The sequence below is a fragment of the Temnothorax nylanderi genome, unplaced genomic scaffold (genome assembly GCF_030848795.1).
Source record: "Temnothorax nylanderi isolate EJ_2023f unplaced genomic scaffold, tnyl_v1.0 TNYL_tig0480_pilon, whole genome shotgun sequence".
In the NCBI taxonomy this organism is placed as follows: Eukaryota; Metazoa; Arthropoda; class Insecta; order Hymenoptera; family Formicidae; genus Temnothorax; species Temnothorax nylanderi.
The window spans coordinates 64,253-88,410 of NW_027249542.1; the positions used below are offsets into that span (position 1 = coordinate 64,253).

A 24,158-nucleotide genomic window follows, 5' to 3' on the forward strand; every position below is an offset into this window, starting at 1 on the left:
AAAACTTCCATTGGAGGAAATAAATTTAAAATATCCTACTGGTGAAAAAGTTTTTATTGAATTTAAAGTAGAAGCTAAGGTAGAAATAGGAAATCATTCTGTGGTAATTCCTTTACTAGTAGCTGATATTAATGATGATTGTATCCTAGGAGTAGATTTTCTTAAAATCATGAACTTAGAAGAAATCTTTGATACTGCTTTCAGAATTTCAAAATCGGAAACGCAATTTGCTCGAATTGAGGATGTTTCTAATAAAGTCCCTGTTTCCTTGAAAGAACTCTTCGAAAATAATTTTCAGAATCTTAATTTGACTGAGAAGGAACTTTTTGCCGAATTTCTTGTGAAATTTCAAAATGTATTTTCCGAAAACATTGTTGCGGGAAACTGTAATGTTGTTCAACATGTTATAAATGTGAAAGACTCTCTCCCCATAAAACAGGTACCTCGACGAATTCCTTTTCAAATGAGAGGGGAGGTGGAAAAAATTATGGAGGAAATGAAAGCTTGTGGAGTAATTGAGGAATCAAAAAGCCCTTGGGTTTCTCCTGTGGTCTTAGTAAAAAAGAAAGATGGAACAATTAGATTTTGTGTGGATTTTCGAATGGTGAACGCAATAACGGAAAAAGATTCACATCCCCTCCCCAGAATTGACGACATATTTGATCAGCTATCAGGTAACGCTTGGTTTTGTACATTAGATCTAAAAAGTGGGTATTGGCAGATAAAAATTCGACCCGAAGATAGAGAGAAAACGGCTTTCTCGTTCGGTAGAGGGCTCTGGCAGTTTACGGTAATGCCTTTTGGTTTGTGTAACGCCCCTGCAACCTTTGAACGCCTCATGGAGAAAGTTTTGCAAGATTTGCTATCTAAAATTTGCTTACAAGGGGAGGACCAGGTAGTGCCCTCACCGATTTAAATAAATTTTTAATATGTTGTAGGGTTAACCCCCCACTAATTAATGGTAAAGTGGCACGATGCAATACTCTAAATTGTTAATAATGTTTTATTGCATCGTCTTACGAAAAAACTATTTACAGATTCTTGTTCTACGACCCAAAAAACATAAAAAAAACATTAACTTAAGCCATCAACCTCGATAAAAATGCTCAATCGACCTGGCGAATGGACTAAATAAGTAAATTTCGATGCGAATATCTTGCGAATGCTCGAGTATTGCATCGTGCCACTTTACCATTAATTAGTGGGGGGTTAACCCTACAACATATTAAAAATTTATTTAAATCGGTGAGGGCACTACCTGGTCCTCCCCTTGTTAGTCTATTTGGATGATATAATAATTTTTGGAAAGAGTTTTGCGGTGTTAGAAAATCTGGGAAAAGTACTCTTGCGGTTACAGGAAGTAAATTTAAAGATAAATCCTAAGAAATGTGTTTTATTCGGGAAGAAAGTAAAGTATTTGGGGCATGTAATTTCGGCGGAGGGTATTTCTACAGACCCCGAAAAGGTTGCTGCCGTAGAGAGATGGCCGGTTCCTCACACGAGAACTTTATTGCGAAGTTTTCTTGGATTTTGTTCGTACTATCGTAAATTTATAAAAAGATTTTCTTCGATTGCTAAACCCCTTTACGAATTAACGGGGAACCAGGTTAAGTTTATCTGGAACGCGGTTCATCAGAACTTTTTTGATGAATTAAAGCGGGTACTGTCCTCTCCTCCGGTACTTTCTTTTCCGAAGGAGGAGGGCGAATTTATTCTTGACACTGATGCCTCCAATATTGGAATTGGCGCGGTTTTATCACAAAAACAGGAGAGGGAGGAAAAGGTCATTGCATATTTTAGTCGTGTTCTTAATAAAGCCGAGCGAAATTATTGTGTAACTCGGCGAGAACTTTTGGCGATTGTAGAATCAATTAAATTTTTTCGCCATTACCTTCTGGGACGTGAGTTTTTGATCCGCACGGATCACGTTTCTCTACGATGGCTTATGTCTTTTAAAGATTTAGATGGACAGTTGGCTCGTTGGCTGGAGAGACTCCAGCAATATAAATTTGTTGTTTCTTACAGGAAAGGGCTTTCTCATAAAAACGCTGACGGATTGTCAAGACAGACTTGCGAGTCGTTTGGCTGTGGATATTGCGCTAAAGTTGAGAGAAGGAGTTCTGAAAATACGGAAAAGAAAGTCGCTCGCATCGTTTTAGAGGCGGAAAATTTGAAAGAATGGCGAGAGGAGCAGAGAGTAGATTCGAGCATCTCGTTCATACTTCGTGGAAAGGAAGCTGGAGTTCGCCCATCTCGCACTGAGATTGCTGCGGAAGACGTTTCCGCTCAAGTCTATTGGGCATACTGGGATGCTTTAGTCCTGAAAGAGGGAATACTTTACAGAAAGTGGGAAGCTCCGAATCTTAAATCCAGTTTTCTTCAGCTTATTGTTCCTCGGAGACTAGTCAAAGGGATTTTAGAAGAAATGCATGACTCCCCATCAGGAGGACATTTTGGGGTAAATAAGACTTTGGAGAAGACTCGGAAACGCTATTTTTGGGCTACTTGTAAGCAGGACGTAGAGGATTGGTGCAAGACATGTAAAGTCTGTGTTGCCAGAAAAGGTCCCTCGGGGAAGGGAAAATCTCCTCTACAAGTTTATAACGTTGGTACTCCGTTAGAAAGAGTTCAGATGGATATCCTAGGCCCTCTTCCGGTAACAAAATCCGGAAACAGATTTCTTCTCGTCGTAGTGGATTGTTTCACAAAATGGGTGGAAGCTTTCCCATTAAGAAATATGAGAGCAAAGACGGTTGCGGAGATTTTCGTAAGCCAGTTTGTTTCCAGACATGGAGTGCCTTTGGAGGTTCATACCGACCAAGGGAAAAATTTTGAGTCGAAGCTTTTCGCAGAGTTGATGAGACTGCTTGACATAAGGAAGACCAGGACTACTGCTTTACATCCACAGTCAGACGGGCAAGTGGAACGTCAGCATCAAACTATAACCAATTATCTGGCGAAGTAATACTCTGAAAATCAAAAAGATTGGGATCGATGGATCCCTATGTTTCTCCTGGCATATAGGTCCGCAAAACATGAGACAACTGGAGTCTCCCCTGCAGAATTATATTTCGCTCGTGATCTCAGGTTACCTTCAGATCTCTTGCGGGGGAGTCCTTCGAAGTCTCTTGGAGAGGAGCCTCCTCTGGTTGGAAATTTTGTCAAGAATCTGAAGGGGAAATTGGAGGAAATTCATTCCGCCGCTCGGAGGCAGATGAATATGAAATCTTCTCGAATGAAGGCTCGATACGATCGTGGAGTTAGGCAAGTTCTTTTTCAGGAAGGGCAGAGAGTCTGGTTATATAATCCCCGAAGAGTCAAGGGAAAGGCTCCAAAATTGCAGAGCAATTGGGAAGGGCCCTTCTTCATAATAAAGAAGCTTAGTGATGTTGTATACTGTATTCGGAAATCACCTCGACATAAGAATAAAGTTGTACATTCGGATAGACTAGCTAGTTATTGTGAAAGGAAATTGGGTTAAGGAGTTAGAATAGGTCGGAGCCCGGGAGGGAATATGTGAGAAAGACTGGAATTTTAAATGTGTATTAAATAAAAGTTGTGGAGCAACGTGTAAAGTGTTGAAATTTTATTTTCTTATTCAAATGCTCTTGTATTCTTTGTTTCTGTGCGTTTTATTTGTTTTTATAGTGGAACGGAGTCCGAGGAAGTCAGCGGTTCGCGAAGAAGCGTGGGATACCGTGGCAGAACATCGGCCGAAGACTTCTTTGGAGGGGAGTTCCTTATTAAAAGAAGACTGCCTTGCCCTCGGTTTTCGACTGAGGTTTTCCGAGGGACTTGGGCGAATGCCGAGGCAGGGACTTGGGGAGCCTGAGTGGCGCTGGGTCCTCAGGAAGTTTCCCCCCCCCCTTGTCCGAAGATTTAGTGGCGACGTCGGAGGCCGGCAGCGGGGGAGACCACACCGGGAAGAGCGGAGCTCCTACGGGGTCGTTCTGGGACCGTCAGAAGGGGGGAGCCTGGCCAGCTCTCTCCAGAAGAAGGACGGATGGAGACCCGGAGTGCGCCTACCTGGGACCAAGAGGGATGGGGTCCGTTTACTCGGGCAGCAGCTAAAGGAGTGCAAGTGAACCATCCGGTGCCCTGGAGTCTACGGAGTAGAAGAGCTGTGGACCGCGAAAAACTACCCTTCCGGATTGTCGGGGCGACAATCTTGGAAGAGGGGGGGTAGTGTTACGCCCGTGCTGTGCGCTCGCTGTGCCGTGCGCTCATACGAGTCGCCCTGTAGCGAGTAGTCGCGAATCGTCCTAGCAACGGTTGTTTGTAAATATCGTTTGTCAGATTTACGCTCTGGATCTTGAACCGGACAGACGTGTCTGGATGTATTGAGGGCAATAAATCCGTTCCTTTTTTAAATAAGAGTATTCTTATTCCCGGTGACGGGGAAGCGCGGCGCGTTCGCGAGAGTGGCGGGAGTGCGAGTGCGACGAACGCGCGGACGAGCGTCACAATATGTATCTTTTATTTGTATATTGTATATATATTTATTACAGATATGTGACTGGCGCTTGAGAATTATGCACATCAATGCACGTTATCCTGGGAGCACTCACGATACATTTATATGAAATAATTCCAATGCAAAAACCGCTATGGTTCATCTATGTAGGCGCTTTCCACATAAAAATTTCCATTTATTAGGTAAGGCCCGGTTTCACAAGTGTCGGTTAACTTTTAATCTTAGATTAACTCACTCTTCGTCTCTTTCTAAGGGGGACGTTAGAAGGAGACGAAGAGTGAGTTAATCTAAGATTAAAAGTTAACCGACACTTGTGAAACTGGGCCTAAGATGTTAAAAGAAATCGCGAGCAATGTAAAGTATGGTTTAAATTTGAAATGACAGAAAAACATAAGTAAAGTAAAGAGATATGGAGAATTAAACTAAACAAAAGTTCTTTACCGTTTCACGATTATGTATGTACGGCGAATGTAAACGTGCGGTTAGTTTCAGGCATTACCTTGCTATATTTATTTAATAATTATTATAAAAATCGCAAAATACGGTGTAGGACTTTCTTGTCGAGTTTAATGAGCTATACCTATGCATACACACACGCACTCACGCGCGCACACACACACACACACACACACACACACACACACACACACACACACACACACACACACACACAAACACACGCACGCACTTACGCACGCATACACACACGCACACAAGTTTTTGATACTATATATTTATAGTATCAAAAATTTTGACATTGTATGTTTTGGATTGCAGGTGATTCAGGGTATTCTCTCAGGCCTTGGATGATGACTGCTATAATAGGTGCTGTTGAAGGTAGTCCAGAAGCTCTATATAATAGAAAACAAATGCGATGTCGTGCATTAGTAGAACAATGTAATGGACTTCTGAAAATGCGGTTCAGATGTCTTTTGAAGCATCGAGTACTTCATTACTCTCCATCAACAACATCTAAAATTATATATACGTGTGCTGTTTTACACAATATGTGCATTGCCCAAAATGTGCCACTGGACCTAAATGACGATAATGAAGATATAGACTTTGGGATGTATAACGAAAATCATGTTGAAAACGAAAGAAATATGGTTGAAAGAAACGTTCGTAGAATTGATGCAGATCTTGCAGCTGGTAGAAGTAAATAGCGACTAATGATTGTAAATTACTTCTCCTAATTTAGTTGTTTATCATTCTGTATCGTTTTGTCGATAGTGGATTTACATTAGTTAAGAATTAATACATCATATTTTAAGCCAAATATTTTATTTATTCTTACAATTTATAAATACAATAAAAGATATGATATGAAAGAAATGTTTAGAGTTCTCTGACATATTATTACGTATTTCACATGACATGTAACACTGCGACCGCGCGCTTCGCAGGAGCGGCGGGTGACGAGACCAAACCCGCGACAGTCGCGTTTCCCGGGGAAACTGCCGGGCGCGCGAGTAAAAGGGGCGACCGAAATAGATAGGGGCGCGCGCGCGAAAATCGAACTGCGACAATCTCCAGAAATAGAGGTTCGGGGGAATGTCAGCCGGACCTGGTACGCGCGCTCACAGGTTCGGCGTCGTCGGCGGGGCATCAGCTCCAAAAGGGGACTTCTCCCCTAGGAACAAAGTCCCGTATTCATCTCTCGAAGACCTGGGACACCCGCCTATAGGGTCGGCGTCAACGCCCGACCACCAAAAAGGCGCCCGGACAACTTCTATAGGAAGTCGGTCCGGAAACCTGTTCGGGGGCATCTCCAAAGAGGTGCGCATAGGTCGGCGTCAACGGCCGACGACCAGAAACGCACCCGGACGACTTCTCCAGAAAGTCGGTCCGGAAACCTGTTCGGGGGCATCTCCAAAGAGGTGCGCACGAGTCGGCGTCAACGGCCGACACCCAAAAGTGCACACGAACGTCTTCTCCAGGAAGTCGGTCCGGAAATATCATCAGGGGCAACTCAAAAGGGGTGCGCACGGATCGGCGTCAACGGCCCACAACCCAGAGTACACCCAGACATCTTCTACAGGGAATCGATCCGGAATCATCGTCGGGGACGTCTCCGAGGCGGTGCGCACGGATCGGCGTCAACGGCACCACGAAGATGAAGAAGGTGAAAACCTGGTGCAGCGGTACCGAAGGGAGGGGACCTCCACATGGTACTGCGCGCGGAAATTTCCACCCGGGAGCGTCCGAAACGGGGGCACGGGGGGCAAGCGTGACAATCACGCGCGGCGATATGGGAGCGCGTGCGAAAACATGTAAGAACCGAAAGAGAAAGTTGTGACGTCACGGCGAACGACGAAAACAACCCAAGAGTGGGGCTGGTTCGGCATGGTGGGGAGCCAGCGCGAGATAGGCCGCTCAGGGGCTCCAAGCTACCGTACTAAAAGCGGGGGGAAACTAGTAGCCGGATCTTATGGCTTCTGTCCACAGGACGCGGAAACGCTTGCCGCGCGGCAAGAAGCGACGCGGTAGCCAATGCGACAGCATGCAGCTGTTTTAAAATTGGGGTTTTTGACCTCGTGTGACAACCGAGGGTTAAAGACAATATCAAGAGACACGGTAGTGTCTCGTGCCAAGTACACGCGGAGCGAGACCGACCGTGACTCTTTTACGCGACGCGACGGGTTGCGAGTACCCAAGATGTTGAGATCTCGATAACGAGTGAACGGATCAAGTTCTAAGTAGGCTTGATCGATAGCTTGGGGTCGACTTTGGGGGGGTATCTCCTATAATATTTTCCGCTACGTGCCCTACGAGCGGAGATATTGTGACGCAAAGTCCAAATGTGAAAATTTTTTATTAAGATACGTCTACGTCAACGCTCTCAATTCAATATAACATATATATATAATAAGAGGGAAATGTCACTTTCACTTTTTCGACGCTGGCGGCGCAGGTATCGCCAGTTTCGATATCGCGCGCGTATTTCGATCGATCTAGTAGGTAAATTAAATAAGGTCGATAGACTTATCGGTCAGGAGGAAGATTTCTATTTAAGTAAATTAGGTATATATATAATACATATTGAGTCAATTGCTTCATGTTTATCTGGAGAGATTTCGTATCCTTACATCGTATAAGGTGCGATTTCACGATGACGCTCGACGCTGGATTCGAGCGTCAAATCTGGTCACGTGATAGATTCAGAGGGACGCGAAATATAACCTAACCACTGGATTGGCTGAAATGAGCGTCGAGTGTCAAAGCTAAACACAGTTTAGCTTTTTGACGCTCGAATCCAGCGTCGAGCGTCATCGTGAAATCGCACCTTTACCACCGCTGCCGGAAAAGAAGGTTCTCTACGCTTGGCAGAAAGTGCCGCTAGGGAATTTTTAAGTCGATTCTTATGAATCAAGCTTGAATTCGACGTCTAGGTATCCCAGGTTGCCGATGACGAGGTCCAGATAGTGCGCTTCATAGTTTTCGGTGTCCAGGTGTAATAATACGTTGAATTCGATGTCTACGTGTCCCAGGTTGCCGATGACGAGGTCCACATAGTGCGCTCCGTAGTTTTCGGTGTCTACGTGTATTAATACTTTGAATTTGATGTCCACGTGTCCCAGGTTGCCGATAACAGGATCCAGATAGTGCGCTTCATTGTTTTCGGTGTCCAGGTGTAATCGTACGTTGAATTCGATGTCTAGGTGTCCCAGGTTGCCGATGACGAGGTCCACATAGTGCGCTCCGTAGTTTTCGGTGTCTACGTGTATTAATACCTTGAATTCGATATCCACGTGTCCCAGATTGCCGATGACGGGATCCAGATAGTGCGCTTCATAGTTTTCGGTGTCCAGGTGTAATCGTACGTGAATTCGATGTCTAGGTGCTCCAGGTTGCCGCTGACGAGGTCCACATAGTGCGCTTCGTAGTTTTCGGTGTCCAGGTGTAATAATACGTTGAATGCGATGTCTAGGTGTCCCAGGTTGCCGATGACGATGTCTAGATAGTGAGCTCCGTAGTTTTCGGTGTCTACGTGTATTAATACGTTGAATTCGATGTCTAGGTGTCCCAGGTTGCCGCTGACGAGGTCCACATAGTGCGCTTCGTAGTTTTCGGTGTCCAGGTGTAATAATACGTTGAATGCGATGTCTAGGTGTCCCAGGTTGCCGATGACGATGTCTAGATAGTGAGCTCCGTAGTTTTCGGTGTCTACGTGTATTAATACTGTTGCGCTCGTCCGCGCGTTCGCTGCACTCACACACTCTCACTCGCGAACGCGGCGCGCGATCCCGTTGCCGGGAATAAAGACTCTCTCAAATAGAAAGGAACTCGTTTAATGGGTATTAGCGAATACAACGAAGGGCTCGTGAACACGTCTGTTCGACACGAAGGCCCAGCGAAGAATCTGACAGACGGCATATATAAACAAACAACGCAACAGCTCGTCGTCAAGGCTCGACGTCACGCAGCGCTTCGCGACTGCTTTTCGGGCCTCTACCGGGCGTCTCGGCACGGGCGCAACAATACGTTGAATTCGATGTCTAGGTATCCCAGGTTGCCGATGACGAGGTCCACATAGTGCGCTCCATAGTTTTCGGTGTCCAGGTGTAATCATACGTTGAATTCGATGTCTAGGTGTCCCAGGTTGCCGATGACGAGGTCCACATAGTGCGCTCCATAGTTTTCGGTGTCCAGGTGTAATCATACGTTGAATTCGATGTCTAGGTGTCCCAGGTTGCCGATGACGAGGTTCACATAGTGCGCTCCGTAGTTTTCGGTGTCTACGTGTATTACTACCTTGAATTCGATGTCCACGTGTCCCAGGTTGCCGATGACGGGGTCCAGATAGTGCGCTTCATAGTTTTCGGTGTCCAGGTGTAATCATACGTTGAATTCGATGTCTACGTGTCCCAGGTTGCCGATGACGATGTCTAGATAGTGAGCTCCGTAGTTTTCGGTGTCTACGTGTATTAATACGTTGAATTCAATGTCTAGGTGTCCCAGGTTGCCGATGACGAGGTCCACATAGTGCGCTCCGTAGTTTTCTGTGTCTACGTGTATTAATACCTTGAAATTGATGTCTAGGTGTCCCAGGTTGCTGATGACGAGGTCCAGATAGCGCGCTCCGTAGTTTTCGGTGTCTAGGTGTATTAATAACTTTAAATCTGAATGTAGGACACGTAGATATCGAATTCGAGGTATTAATACACGTAGACACCGAAAACTACGGAGCGCACTATGTGGACCTCGTCATCGGCAACGTGAGACACCTAGACATCGAATTCAACGTATTATTACACCTGGGCACCAAAAGCTATGAAGCGCACTATCTGGAACCCGTCATCGGCAACCTGGAACACGTGGACATCGAATTCAAGGTATTAATACACCTGGACACCGAAAACTATGGAGCGCACTATGTGGACCTCGTTATCGGCAACCTGGGACACCTAGACATCAAATTCAAGCTTGATTTATAAGAATCGACTTAAAAATTCCCTAGCGGCAGAATTAAAATTATGTCATGACATAATAAAAATTCGCTGAATTAAAATTATGTCTAGACATAATAAAAATTGGACGAATAATAGTAACCTTTCGGAAGTAGAGGTTTTAAGCTTGAAATTTAAATTTTATTCATTTTTAAAGATAAATTTAGTGTTCCTTCAATTTTTGTGAGAAATGTATAATTTACTTTTACTTAAATATTATTAATTTTTATGTATTTGTTGTTATTGCTAATTTTGTGAATAATTAAAAAATAAAAAATAAAAATGTTTTGCAAATCCTTGCTTAACACTACAAAATAGGTGATATCAGTACAAAATTACCTTTTTCAAAAAAGGTAAAAAAAGTGCCAAGTACACGCAATGTATTTTGTAAATTCAAAATTTAACCTAAGTGGTAGCTTTATATCTTTTTCACAAAATTATATTATCTAACTTAACTCAAGTGACATGTATTTCAAAAAAAAGATGTGAAATCTTTAATTTCTTCTTTACAAAATTATATTACCTAACTTAACTCAAGTGACATGTATTTCAAAAAAAGATGTGAAATCTTTAAATTAAATTGCGCCAATTGTAAAGAGAATATGTATATTGCTTTGAAAGATAATTGTTATGCAACTACTTTAAAGAAATAAAACCCAAGTGGTATCTTCGTATTCCTATTCAAGGGTCTTCCTATTCTAAACCCAAGTGATAATAGCTTCTTAATTCTCTTTAACAAATTTTTAATATTACAAAGAATCATTTTAATTACAAAGAATTAAAGAAGTAACAGTACAAAATAAAAATATTTAATTAAAACAAAATAAATAAATTTTTCTTGTAAAAAAACTTGGCGCTGCTAGACTTTGAAATTTAAACATTAAAATTTAAACATTAGTACTAAGATTTTTGATTGAATAAAAAACAATAAACATAATTTAGGTAAGAATGCGACAGGAGTAAAAAAGCAGCGTCAAGTTTTTTTACAAAAAAAATTTATTTATTTTGTTTTAATTAAATATTTTTATTTTGTACTGTTACTTCTTTAATTCTTTGTAATTAAAATGATTCTTTGTAATATTAAAAATTTGTTAAAGAGAATTAAGAAGCTATTATCACTTGGGTTTAGAATAGGAAGACCCTTGAATAGGAATACGAAGATACCACTTGGGTTTTATTTCTTTAAAGTAGTTGCATAACAATTATCTTTCAAAGCAATATACATATTCTCTTTACAATTGGCGCAATTTAATTTAAAGATTTCACATCTTTTTTTGAAATACATGTCACTTGAGTTAAGTTAGGTAATATAATTTTGTGAAGAAGAAATTAAAGATTTCACATCTTTTTTTTGAAATACATGTCACTTGAGTTAAGTTAGATAATATAATTTTGTGAAAAAGATATAAAGCTACCACTTAGGTTAAATTTTGAATTTACAAAATACATTGCGTGTACTTGGCACTTTTTTTTACCTTTTTTGAAAAAGGTAATTTTGTACTGATATTTATGTAACAACATAAAAATAAAAAAATATATATACATTATTATTTATTAAAACCCTTATATGTATCATAGTATGCATATGCTAAATCATGCAATTTACTCGTTTGTGTTATTGGAATCCTAAAGCCCTTTAAAATATTATTAATTGTTTTTATATTACGCGTTATACATCCTAGGATATATGTATTTAAAATATAATTTTGAATATGTTTGTGTTCACAGTCTATACAACTTAAATTGTATTTAATACGAAATTTTTTTTCCGAATTAACGATGCACCCTTTTACCTCGCACTTTTTATGTGACATGCTTCCTAAAAAAATCAGTGTTTAATAAATAATATGTTTAAATACATGAGCATCTTATATAAGACATTATAAACTAAAAACTAACTGAAATTATGAACTAACGTTACAATTAAATTAATAAACATGCATACTGTAATATAAAACAGGTACTTGTCGAATATTCAAAGTTACGTTCAAAGTCACATTCAAAGTCACAATTATACTTTGATGTATCCAGGGCCGTTGCACAGGTTTTTCAAATCGTGTAAAAGCTACGCCAACACCGGTAAGCGGAACAGAACACGGCCCCAGATGTATCTGTGTAGAGCTCATCGATGTGATGTATATGTATGTGGTAGTAGCCTACCTAACGCCATCTACAAATCCGGGGGAAAGCTTTTAGCGAATCATGGGATCCAGTTCGTGTACGTTAGCTTGGACCCCCTGAGGCCGCTCGGGGCAGTCTCTCGAGTATCGCCATAGCGAACGGACGTGTCTCGTATAGTAGCGTATATCGCGAACGTAGATCACAACGACAGTTATCGGAGATACTTAACAATCGGGAACTCCCGCGTAATCGCGCGTTAAACACTCGCTCAACAATAGCGAGAGATAATTTATTATTAAGTTAACATTCAGTGATAGTGTAATAGAACGGTGGCGACTTAGTGCGTATCGAGTATATTACCATCGTGGACATTGGGTCTCACGACTACAAGATATTGTACGAACAGCGTCATTTGTTACATTTAATCCACTGGGATCAATAAAATCGGCGTTTGCGGAAATTGTTGCATATAAAGCGCGATTCACACCGAAGTGTGGCGACTCCATTGTGAAGCACCTTTATGAATTGTGAAACGATCTGTAGAGCTGAAACAACGATCTGAAATTAAAGAATTATTAATTCTGAAATGAATTCTCATGATTAATTAAACAATTAGTGATACTTACCTTCTACTTACCTTGTCTTTCGGCGATGATCCATCGTTGTCCAAGCGGCCATCCGGTATGCGATGAAGCGAGGATCCGGGGAAGTATAGCAGCGGCGATGATCCATCCTGGGCAGGGCCTGAAACAAAAGAAGAGTATTAGCACATAATTAAATTAATTAATGGGACTTACCATTACCCGGTATGCGAATAGGCGAGGATCCGGAGACGGGAAACAGCAACGGTGATCCATCGGGGACATCAGTCTGAAACAAAGAAACAACATTAGCGTCTTATTAAGAATCAGGGCGTTGGTGCAAATTTACCTTCTCGGTAGTCTAAGGTCAAACCGAGTGGCGACCGTTAGATGGGAAAATAACCGCGTGGATCGGGCTTACCTTGTGCCGTCCGGTCACAACACTTCCTCACTTTTTAACATCAATTCAGATATAAAACAAAATTATTAATTTCTATAATAATTCTTTTTGTATTAATTTATTTTACTAAAAAATAAAATAACATTATTTTAAAATTAATTTAAATAAACGCATCTAAAAAAAAGAAACGGTTTTGTAAAACTATATTTTATAATATCTTTAGATACGTCTTATTAAGAAACAAAGTAATAAACTGTAATTCTTGCATTTTCATGTAAAATCTTTAAAATTAACTGAACTTAATCTCATTAATTTAATCTAACAATTAAATCTTGACAAGTTTAAGAGATCACATTTGTTGCAATGTATCACATGAACAGTCTACCTAGTTATACTTTTTCTAATTATAGTATCTTTACTAGGTGCGCAACTAAGTTTCCGGGTTTTTTTGATCAATAAAAAATGGAAAATTTCAAGAGAAATACAAAAAATGGTTTATTTAAAGTATCGTCCCTCGCTAGCTATACATTTTCGCCATCTCTCTGGCAATACATGAATACCGCGACAATAAAACGACGCGTCTTTGGACCGAAACCATTCATCCAACCAATTTTGCACTTCTTCGAAATTGGTCAAGTGTAGCCCAGCCAAGCCATGCGCCATCGACCGGAACAAGTAATAATCGGAAGGCGCCAGGTCTGGCGAATACGGCGGGTGCGGTAGCAGATCCCATTTCAGCGTTTTGATGGTGTCCTGGACGATGGAACTGCGATGGCACGGAGCGTTGTCGTGCTGCAATATCACTCGTTCGTGTCTCGTGTCCCATTCTGGCCGTTTTTCGAGCAATGTATGGTTTAAATTGATCAGTTGTTGTCGGTAGCGATGCCCATTGACAGTTTCGCCCGGTTTCAGCAGCTCATAGTACACGATTCCTTTCTGGTCCCACCAAAGCGCTCCTTGTCCTCAGTGTCGAAATCGCCACTTCTGAAGCGTTTAAACCAATCTTCACAGGTAGTTTTCGATGGTGCATGTTCGCCGTAGGCCTCCTCAAGCAAACGACGTGCTTCAGCTGCATTTTTTTCAAGTTAAAGCAGAAAAGCAAAGCTTCCCGCAAATGCTGTTTATTTGGCACAAAACTCGACATCTCCGTTGTTAGAAAAAATATTTTTGCGTTGCGATATGTGTTTATATAACGACTGGTTATTGTTAACAGATGTCCAAGCTATAACTTCAGACAACTTCAGACATGTAAGTCGAGTACATGTGTTATTGGTGCCATCTATGTGTGAAACCCGGAAACTTAGTTGCGCACCTAGTATATAGACATTGTGTTATGTGTTACATATCACAAATAAACAAAAAACGCTATTAAGAGTTTATGAATAAGCAAGCAAAATTAAAAATTAAAAGGAAAGTTAACATTTTTCTTTATCTTAAAAGATTCTACATGTTTGTAGAATGAAGTATATATATATAACTGCAATCTTAAATTCAGCAAATGGTTACAAGGATAACACAATACCTATATAAGAGACTCTTTAATCAGACAGTGCCACTGGACTAAACGACGATAATGAAGATATAGACTTTAGGATGTATAATAACGAAAATCATATTGAAAACGAAAGAAATATGGTAGAAAGAAACGTTCGTAGAATTGATGCAGATCTTGCACTCGGTAGAAATAAACAGCGACTAATGATTGCAAATTACTTCTTCTGATTTATAAGTTGTTTATCATTCAGTATCGTTCTGTCCCATAAAGGAGCCACTTTTGATTGCTTAGCCATTTTTCGTCAAAGAAAGAAAAAAGAAAGAGATATAAGAGAGAAAGAGAAAACGATATACATTAATATCGCTTTATCTTTCTCTCTTATATACTATAATTATATCTTTCTTTTTTTTCTTTGACGAGAAACGCAAAAAACGCATTATTTATGCAAAAATGGATTTGGAATTATTCCGACTTAATAAAGCTGCTGCGACAAATTTAATAGAAATTGTTGAGCCACATTTGGCTCCTCAAACGAGAATATCTGCTACATATTCTACAACAAGTTAAAATCAATCAAAAGTGGCTCTTTTATTAAGAAACAAAATAAAGTAATAAACCGTGATACTCATATTTTTATATAAAATCTTTAAAATTAACTGAACTTAATCTCATTAATTTCATCTAACAATTAAATCTTGACAAGTTTAAGAGATCATAATTGCCAGTCTCTGATTAGAGAGTCTCTATACAATACTATTGCTTCCTCATAGAGGAAGCTTTGTGATGGTGAAAAATTTTTTTTTCGAGATTTTGATGGAAATAGGTTTAGAATGTTCCAAAATGTCGAAAAATCATATTAGTAAAAAATGTCCGGAAGTATGTATGTGTGTGTGTGTGTGTGTGTGTACGGATTTTTTGTACACGCATCTACTTCTACAATTTTTTAGATACCGGGATGCATTTTTTTTTAATCGATAGAGTATCATAGAAAGTATGTCCTCCTCAAATTTTATTAAGATCGGTCAACCGGTATAGATTTTAGGGAAATTTTTTTTTTAGAAAAGTGTGTTTTACGCTATAGCCTTCTCAATATTTGAGATAGCGTTTTATTTCTAATTCTACTATATTTTTCAGTTTTTTCTACCCCTATTTCATATATAATTAATTAAGATTTGGTTAATTAGTTCTGGAGTTACAGACGTTTGAAATTTCGGAGAATTTGTACATACATAGAACCCTGATAAAGTTTGGTCTAATCAACCAAATTTTTTATATATGAAATAGGGGTGGAAAATACTGAAGAATATAACAGAATTAGAAAAGTTGCCAATAATTAATACTAAATTGTCCAAAAACATCATTCTTTAAAAAGTCGTAAGCGGTTGAGACTTGAGGTATAGTCTATAAGGGTTAAAGTTGACTTGAGTGCTTATAACAATCTTTAATCTTTATTTAATTAAAAAATTTAAAGTTGACTTGAGTGCTTATCACAATCTTTAATCTTTATTTAATTAAAAAATAACTACTTTAAAAAAAGTTTATAAAAAGTATATAAAAAGAAAAGGAAAATATATAAAATAGAAACTTTTATTATTTTAAAACACATTTAACGCACATTTTATTATTTTAAAACATTACATTTTGAATACAACAATAAATTATTTGTAATACAATATTAAATATAATAACACAATAATAGATAATAAACAATAAATTTTAATTATTAAAAATATAAACAGGGCCTGTAATTTCATGCCCGGAACGCCCCCTATTAAATCTTCTCCAGCCTCCTCCTATCCATCTTCCTCTATATCCTCTTCCTCGCCATTCTCCTTCTCTCCAGCTTCCTCTTCTCCATCCGCCTCTTCTCCATTCACCTTCTCTCCATCCTCCTCCTATTTTCCATTCTGTACCTCTCCAATTCCCTCTGCTCCTCATTAACCGCGCTCTTGACGAGTAATAGCTATTCCAAAAATATAATGAGTAAAAAATAATGAAAAGAGGGAAAAAGACGGGAAAGTCAAGGAAAAATAAAAAAAGGAAATGGTTATATGAACGGGGATTATAATTTTGTTTATAACCTTTTATACCTAGTTACGTTATATATTAATATTACATACCTTTTATTCCTTTCCTTTAGGTTTTTTTCTCCTCTTCTTTTTCCTTGATTATTATCTTCCTTGTCCTCTTCTTCTTCTAAACTTATTTCTTTTTCACTTTCTCTCTCTCCATTCTCTTCCTCCTCTCTTCTCTGCTTTCGTTTAGTTTCTCTTCTACGTTCTCGTTCCATTTCCATTTCTTTTTCTTGCTCTTTTCGATTTATTTCCAGTCTCCTAATTATTCGTCAATTAATTTGAATTTTAATTACCTATCATTTGAGAATTGACAAGATATTCTAAGATAGTTTCTTTAACCCATTGGCTGTGTAAGAGAATTTTACTATTTGGGCCAAGTGTGTTGAAAAAAAAGTTCATTGGATTATTATGAAACTTGATACCCTTATGTTTTTTGGGTCTCTGAATCCGAATATGATGTCAGATTTACAAAATTCAAAATGGCGGGTCCAATATGGCGGATCAAAATTACAAAAAATGGTCTGATTTTCATGAAATTTGGTACCCTTATGTTTTTTGGGTCTCTGAATCCGAATATGACATCAAAATTAAAAAATGGCGGGTCCAATATGGCGGATCAAAATTACAAAAAATAGACGGAATTTTATTATTATTATTTTGAAGTTATTTAGATCTCTGAATCTAAATTTAACATTAGAATTAATATATTCAAAATGGTTAATAATAAAGAAATTTTACCATTTTGGATCCGCTATTTTTTAATTTTGATGTCATATTCGGATTCAGAGACCCAAAAAACATAAGGGTACCAAATTTCATGAAAATCAGACCATTTTTTGTAATTTTGATCCGCCATATCGGATCCGCCATTTTGAATTTTGTACATCTGACTTCGAATTCGTAATCAGCGACCCCAGAAACCCCCGAGTAACAAGTTTCAAGCAAATTCAGAAAGTTTTACTTTGTTTTTTCTACGTTGCGGCTATAGCCGTCATACACACTCTTGGCCACTTTTGTTTTTGCGGCTATAGCCGTCATACACAGTCAACGGGTTAAGAGTGCAAATCTAAAAATAAAACAATAGTGTACAAACCTTTCCTTATTTAAGTTTAATTCTTTTTCCTTTGTCTTTTTTAGTTCTTCTTTCTTCTTTTTATTTTTTATTTTCTCCACTTTCATTACATTCTCTTCCTTATCTTTTTGGCTCGACATATTTGTTCGACTGATTTTTGATTGTCAATTAAAAAAAACAAATAAGTTGCTTGCTTCACATATTATATTTCCTTTTTGAATATACGGGTACTAATAGAAAAACGTAATAAACATTGAATTTGATATATATATATTTTTTTTCTTTTTCTATTTCTCACGTTAACTAACGATTGTAAATAATAACGAAAGTAGTTAATCTAAGGGCGTACGGACTCCCGGGCAATGAGGGGGGGTGAGGGAGGGGGGTATCGGGTTTTGCGGGGGGGGGGGAGGGGAGAGGGGCGGGGTATCGGGTTACACAAGGGTATCAAGTTTCGCGGGGGGTGAGGGGAAGGGGGGAAGGGCGGGGTATCGGGTTATACAAGAGTATCGGATTTCGGGGGGGCGAGGGGGAGGGGGAGGGGCGGGGTATCGGATTTCAAGGATATCGGATTTCAAGGATATCGGATTACGAGGGGTAGGGGGAGGGGGGGTGACCTTGGCATACCACCGGGATGATTCACCGGGATGACTCACCGGGATGACTCACCGGGATGACTCGCCGGGATGACTCACCGGGATGACTCACCGGGGGATGACTCACCGGGATGACTCACCCGCGCCGCGGGTCCGCGTTCGCGGTCGCGGTCGCACCGCGGGGGTCCGTGAAGTCCGCGCGGGGTGCGCGTCGCGCCGCGGGGGTGTCCGCGTCGCGCCGCGGGTGTGTCCGCGTCGCGCCGCGGGGGTACGTTCGCAGGGGTTACGTTCGCAACGACGCCGCTAGGCGGCGCACAATGGGTAAGACTAACTCGATAGCGCACTGCGTAGGAGCGTGTTTAATAACGCTAACGCATCGAACCTGTCGGAACATGTTCGTCGTAAACAACATTTTTCTGGGAAAAGAGGGGGTGGTTATCGCGTAGACTAAACAATCTATCTACGCAGTACGCGAGACAAAGGAAAAGATCTTTCAAAAATCAGTTGGAGCGAGAGAGAGAGCAAAGGGTACATAACGAGGAATGAAGCGCGTCGAGCCGCAGTAGTGTGATTTGAGAGCGATACATCGATCGAAAAGTATCGAGGTTTCTTCGTTAATATATGATAGAACATTATCACGTGCACGTTGCTCTGTAAGAGAGACTCTGTGAAGCGATATAATAAAAGAACTGGTGCGAAAGTAATCAAACATGGATCAATTCGAGCAAACCGAACGCGATCTATTGGAGCTGTCCGACCAAGTCGCTACCGTGGGTGAATTTCTCACATGGGCGCTGCAATGCGCGGAATTCGTCGAGCAGCTCGAAGAAGGCTGTCGTGCCAAACGTCAGCGGCTCTCGATCGGGCGGAGGCAAAAGTTGGTTGCCAGAATCGCGCGACTCGAGGGTGCGAAGACGCGATTGGAAAGACAATTTATCCGTAGCGGTGGTAATTATGCGAACGCCGGTAACAGTGGCGACACGCGCGCGACAGAACTCGTATGGCGAAAAATCGATGTAGCGTTCGAATCGCGGATAATGACCGGCGCGGTAATTAATACAGACCATATAGATCCGCGACAGTTTTTGGAAGACGCCTGCAGCGTAGTGTGCAAGCGATTGCGACACATTATAAAAACACATAACTGTGTCAAAGTGAACACCGCGTTCAACGGGGAGTTTGTGGCGGGTGATAAACGTGCCAATAAGAGTATAACTACAAATAACAAAGAACTCTGTCGTACGTCGCACTTGCGCGAGTGGTACGAGCTGCAAGTTATCGAGCCCACATTAGCGACCCTCGAGGAGTTCCAGGAACGCGACAGTGGGTGGGCGTTGACGCGAATCCTCAATTTGACGGTGAACGTCAACAGGTACAATCCTTTGCGCGCGGGGTGTCACTTGCAATTACCTCAAGATATTAAATCGAAGTACGCGGTGATCAATGTGCTGTCTATGGACAATGCGTGTTTTGCGTGGGCAGTGACGGCTGCTCTGCATCCAGCCGAAAGAAATTCAGCACGGGAATCATCATACCCGCATTATTCAACGGTATTGGACGTACGAGACATTGAGTTCGCAATGACGTTGAGTCAAATTAAACATTTCGAACGACTCAACAATATATCCGTAAATGTCTATACCATCGAGGGACAGAAGACATCAACCGTTCTTCCAATACGGCTTACCGACTGCACGAGTGACAAACACGTGAATCTGCTGTACGTGCAGGACCCACGGGACGACAATGTAGGGCATTTTGCGTGGATCAAGAATCTATCCCGCCTCGTGAGCTCACAATTGAGCACGCACCATAGTCGGAAATACATTTGTGATCGGTAACCCGAGCAGCACATATTGGTTGACCAACGGTTGGCTTTTAATCGGAAACATCGGCGTTGGGGAAACAATGTTGGACCGACATTGTTAAAATGCTACAATCCGATGAATCGTTAGACACTTTCTTTTTTATTTTTTTGATACGAATTAAAAGGCATTGTTGTGTTTTTTTTGTAAATTTTAACTGTTTTGAAATAGCCTACAGTATTTTTAACTATTTTTAGTGTATATTATTAATCGATTGACAACGCAATACCAACCGTTTGTTGAACGATATTTAGCCGACATTGGACCATCGTTTGATAATCGATGTGTAACGAAGACAGAGTGATATGCTTACAGCGGCGCTGTGAGCGGACCGCAGGGCGGGCGCGCCGGGCGCGCAGTCAAGAAACGAAGATCGCGTGTTTTATGTTTTATTGGTGCTCGTGCTCGATCGTGTCAGTGCGTTGTATTGCGTTTTAGATAAACGTGCCGTATTGCACTGTGTCAAGAGGTATATAAGAGCCAACTGAAGAAGAAGAAGAAGCGTTTTAGATCATTTAGATCATTGGACACAGACGTTTAATAATTAAAATAAGAAAAAGAAGAGTCGTGTTCTTGCTTAATTGGATTGCAGGTGAGTAACTTTTTTATTTGTTTATATAAAGATATTTATGATATTTACTGACAGTTAACAACGGAAATAAGTCATTCTTAACCTAAAATAATCGTATTTGCTTGGCAGAATAAATTATATTAAAAAGTTAAACGTAGCGTCAAAAGCATAGCCAGTATAAAATCGTTCAATAATTTCTTTGACTTTTCTGAAGTACTTTATACGGCAAAATTATGATAATCCTTAATTGTAAGGCAAGACATGATATATTTGCACAGTTCACGCGATAAATATATATTGCCTATATCATTGCATGGTTAATGTAATCAAATTCTGGTAATTAAATTATAAAAAAGGATAAAATTGGAAACACTTTCATATAGTACCTCTTTTCTCCAGACTGATATACATTGGCTTCACATTTTTTATTAATATTATTTCTATGTTTTTTTCTATGTTCTAATCTTTTTTTTGGCAATTTCTGATATATGTGTCATTGTCCTATGTATTATCCTATGTATCATCATGTGAATATTTATTAATATTATTTCTATGTTCTTTTCTATGTTCTAATCTTTTCTTTGACAATTTCTAATATATGTGTCATTGTTATAGTCCTATGTATTATATCCTATGTATCATTATGTGAATATGATGCATATTCATAATTAATATCACGTAATTTTTAAATAATTACGTATTTTTATTGTAGATAAAAATGGCACAGAGAGCCCGGAAGTATAGAGAAGTTAGGAAAAGGGTAAAAGCCCATATGAAAGAATTTTTGAAGGAATTGACTGATAATAATAATGAAAATATAAATGACAATAATTGTCATTTATATGAAGATAGTTTGAATGATTCAAAAAGTAGTGATTGTGATGATATTAATGACTATTGTGAAGATTGTAATAGTAATTTTAATAATGAGTCTGTATCATCTTCAGATGACAATATGTCACAAAGTAATAGTAATTTTGATAATGAGTCTGTATCATCTTCAGATGACAATATGTCACAAAGTAGCAGTGATACACCTGTAAATAGTAAAATACAAAAATGGTGTATAGAAGAAAATATTAAGCATTCATCGATAAATAAGTTATTAAAAATTCTGAAAGGGTACACAAATATTGAAAACCTTCCCAGAGATGCACGTACTCTATTAAAAACAAGTAGACAAGCACTTGTAAAAAAATTAGGTAGTAGTGGTCTTTTGCATTATATCGGCATCACTCCCAATTTACAAATGAAGCATAAATATTATGGCGACACTATTCAATTGACTTTCAATGTTGATGGAATACCTATATATAAAAGTTCCTCAAAGCAATTTTGGCCAATACTTTGCTATGTTATTGATAAACGATATCAGTATGAGCCATTTTTAGTTTCTTTGTTTCTTGGTGAAAGTAAACCAGAACCAATTACTGGTTATTTTGAAGATTTTGTACCAGAACTCAAAGAACTATGCGAAAATGGATTTTTCCATGACAGAAGTCAAATGCAATTTAAAGTTGTAATCAGAGCTTTTATCTGTGACACTCCAGCACGTTGTATGATCAAATGTTGCAAGTTATTTAATGCATATTCAGGATGTGACCGATGTGAACAAGAAGGTGTATATATAAATCATAGAATGACATTTCCATTACAAGATGCACCATTACGTACTGATGAAAGTTTTGCTTCAATGTCAGATCCAGATCACCATAAGTCAATATCTCCTCTGTCAGAATTAAATATGGGGTTAATTTCCCAAATTCCTTTGGATTACATGCATTTGCTACCACTTGGATGCATGCGTAAGATTCTAATGATGTTATTAAAAGGAGATCTACGTGTTAGATTATCAGCTTATTCTATTGAGTGCATTTCCAATGAATTAATTGCTCAGAGAAAACATTTTCCAATTGAGTTTCAAAGGAAACCACGTAGCTTAAAGGAAATTGCACATTGGAAAGCTTCAGAATTTCGGCAGTTCCTCTTGTATTCCGGGATAGTTGTTTTAAATAACAATGTTCCTTCCGCAATTTATAAACATTTCTTGTTACTACATGTAGCTTCTACTATTTTATGTAGTACAAGTCTAATTGTAAATTATCTTGATTTTGCTTCTGATTTAATAAGATCCTTTGTTAATCACTGGTCTAAATTATATGGTGCTGACACAGTTGTTTATAATATTCATTGTTTAACTCATTTAACAGCTGATGCAAAGAAATATGGCATTCTTGACACATTTAGTGCTTTCCCTTTTGAGTCTTTTCTTTTTAAGTTAAAAAGACTTTTGAGAACTTCTACTCAACCATTACAGCAAATAGTGAAAAGGCTGTCAGAAAGTTCACATGTATTAGCTACAGAAAACAAAAAACTATTAAATGATTATACAACAGATAAAAAATTTCGCTATCATGTTGTATTAAATTCAAGTCATTCCGATGGACCTCTAATTAATTTTCCTTGTCATGTACAACAATTCAAGAAGGTAAAAAGCACTGCCTTCATTTTATCAACGTTTTCCGGGAATAACTGTGTCACCATGAAAGACAATAACATTGTAGTAATTTACAATTTTGTGACATTGAATAAGGATATATATATTATTGGATTAAAATATCTGCAAATAGAAGATATGTACAGTTATCCGTGTCCTTCGTCACTTTTGAAAATATTTAAAGTTTCATCTCTATCCAAAAACTATGAAGCTTGGAATATCAGTTCTGTTTTCTGTAAAAATGTTCTTTTGAAACAGTCTCTTTTTTCGGTATGTCTTCCTCTTCTGCATACACCGTGATAGAAGAAAGGTATATACTAAGATTAGAGATTGTTTTTATTATAATATCTACAATTATGTAATATTTTATGTTTTCTTTTTATTTATAGATAAGAATGTTTTCTGTAGTGGATTTTCCTGAAGAAGAAACTTGTGAAGTGATACCAACTTCCTGGTTGACTGATGGAAATCATAAAACTTTTTATCCTCAATATAAAGGAACTCGATTTTGGAAAGCAGTTACAACTTTCGAAACACCAAAATCATATTGGAAGACACATTCATGTCGAGTTTTGTATCAAACAGGTAAATATATTTTTGAATAGATTTATAATATTGACTGTTAACATAATTTTCAAAATTAAAATTTGATTTTTATTTTATTATCTCTTTTCTCACAAAAACTGAAAATTCTGTTTGATACGAAATTAATTAGTATAATTTGCAGATCTGTTAACAAAAGCTAAATCAAAAAGAGATGGATATCAGTATTTAGATACTGATGAAATTCAAACAGGCACGGATCAGGTGCCTGATGAGGTAATCGCCGAGAACCAATTAAAGAAAAGAAAACGCTTTCCAAATCAGCGTTATGCTGATGTATCTGCATCTGAAAGGTCATCTAATGAAGCATCTTCAGCATCTTCATCTAGTGAAACTGATATGACTATTCCAAAGAACA

General features: G+C 39.0%; 1 pseudogene; it reads left to right on the top strand.

Moving 5' to 3' along the window:
• The first annotated feature begins 4,003 nt into the window (after positions 1-4,003).
• Positions 4,004-5,730, top strand: LOC139783231 (putative nuclease HARBI1; annotated as a pseudogene).
• The last annotated feature ends 18,428 nt before the right edge of the window (positions 5,731-24,158 follow it).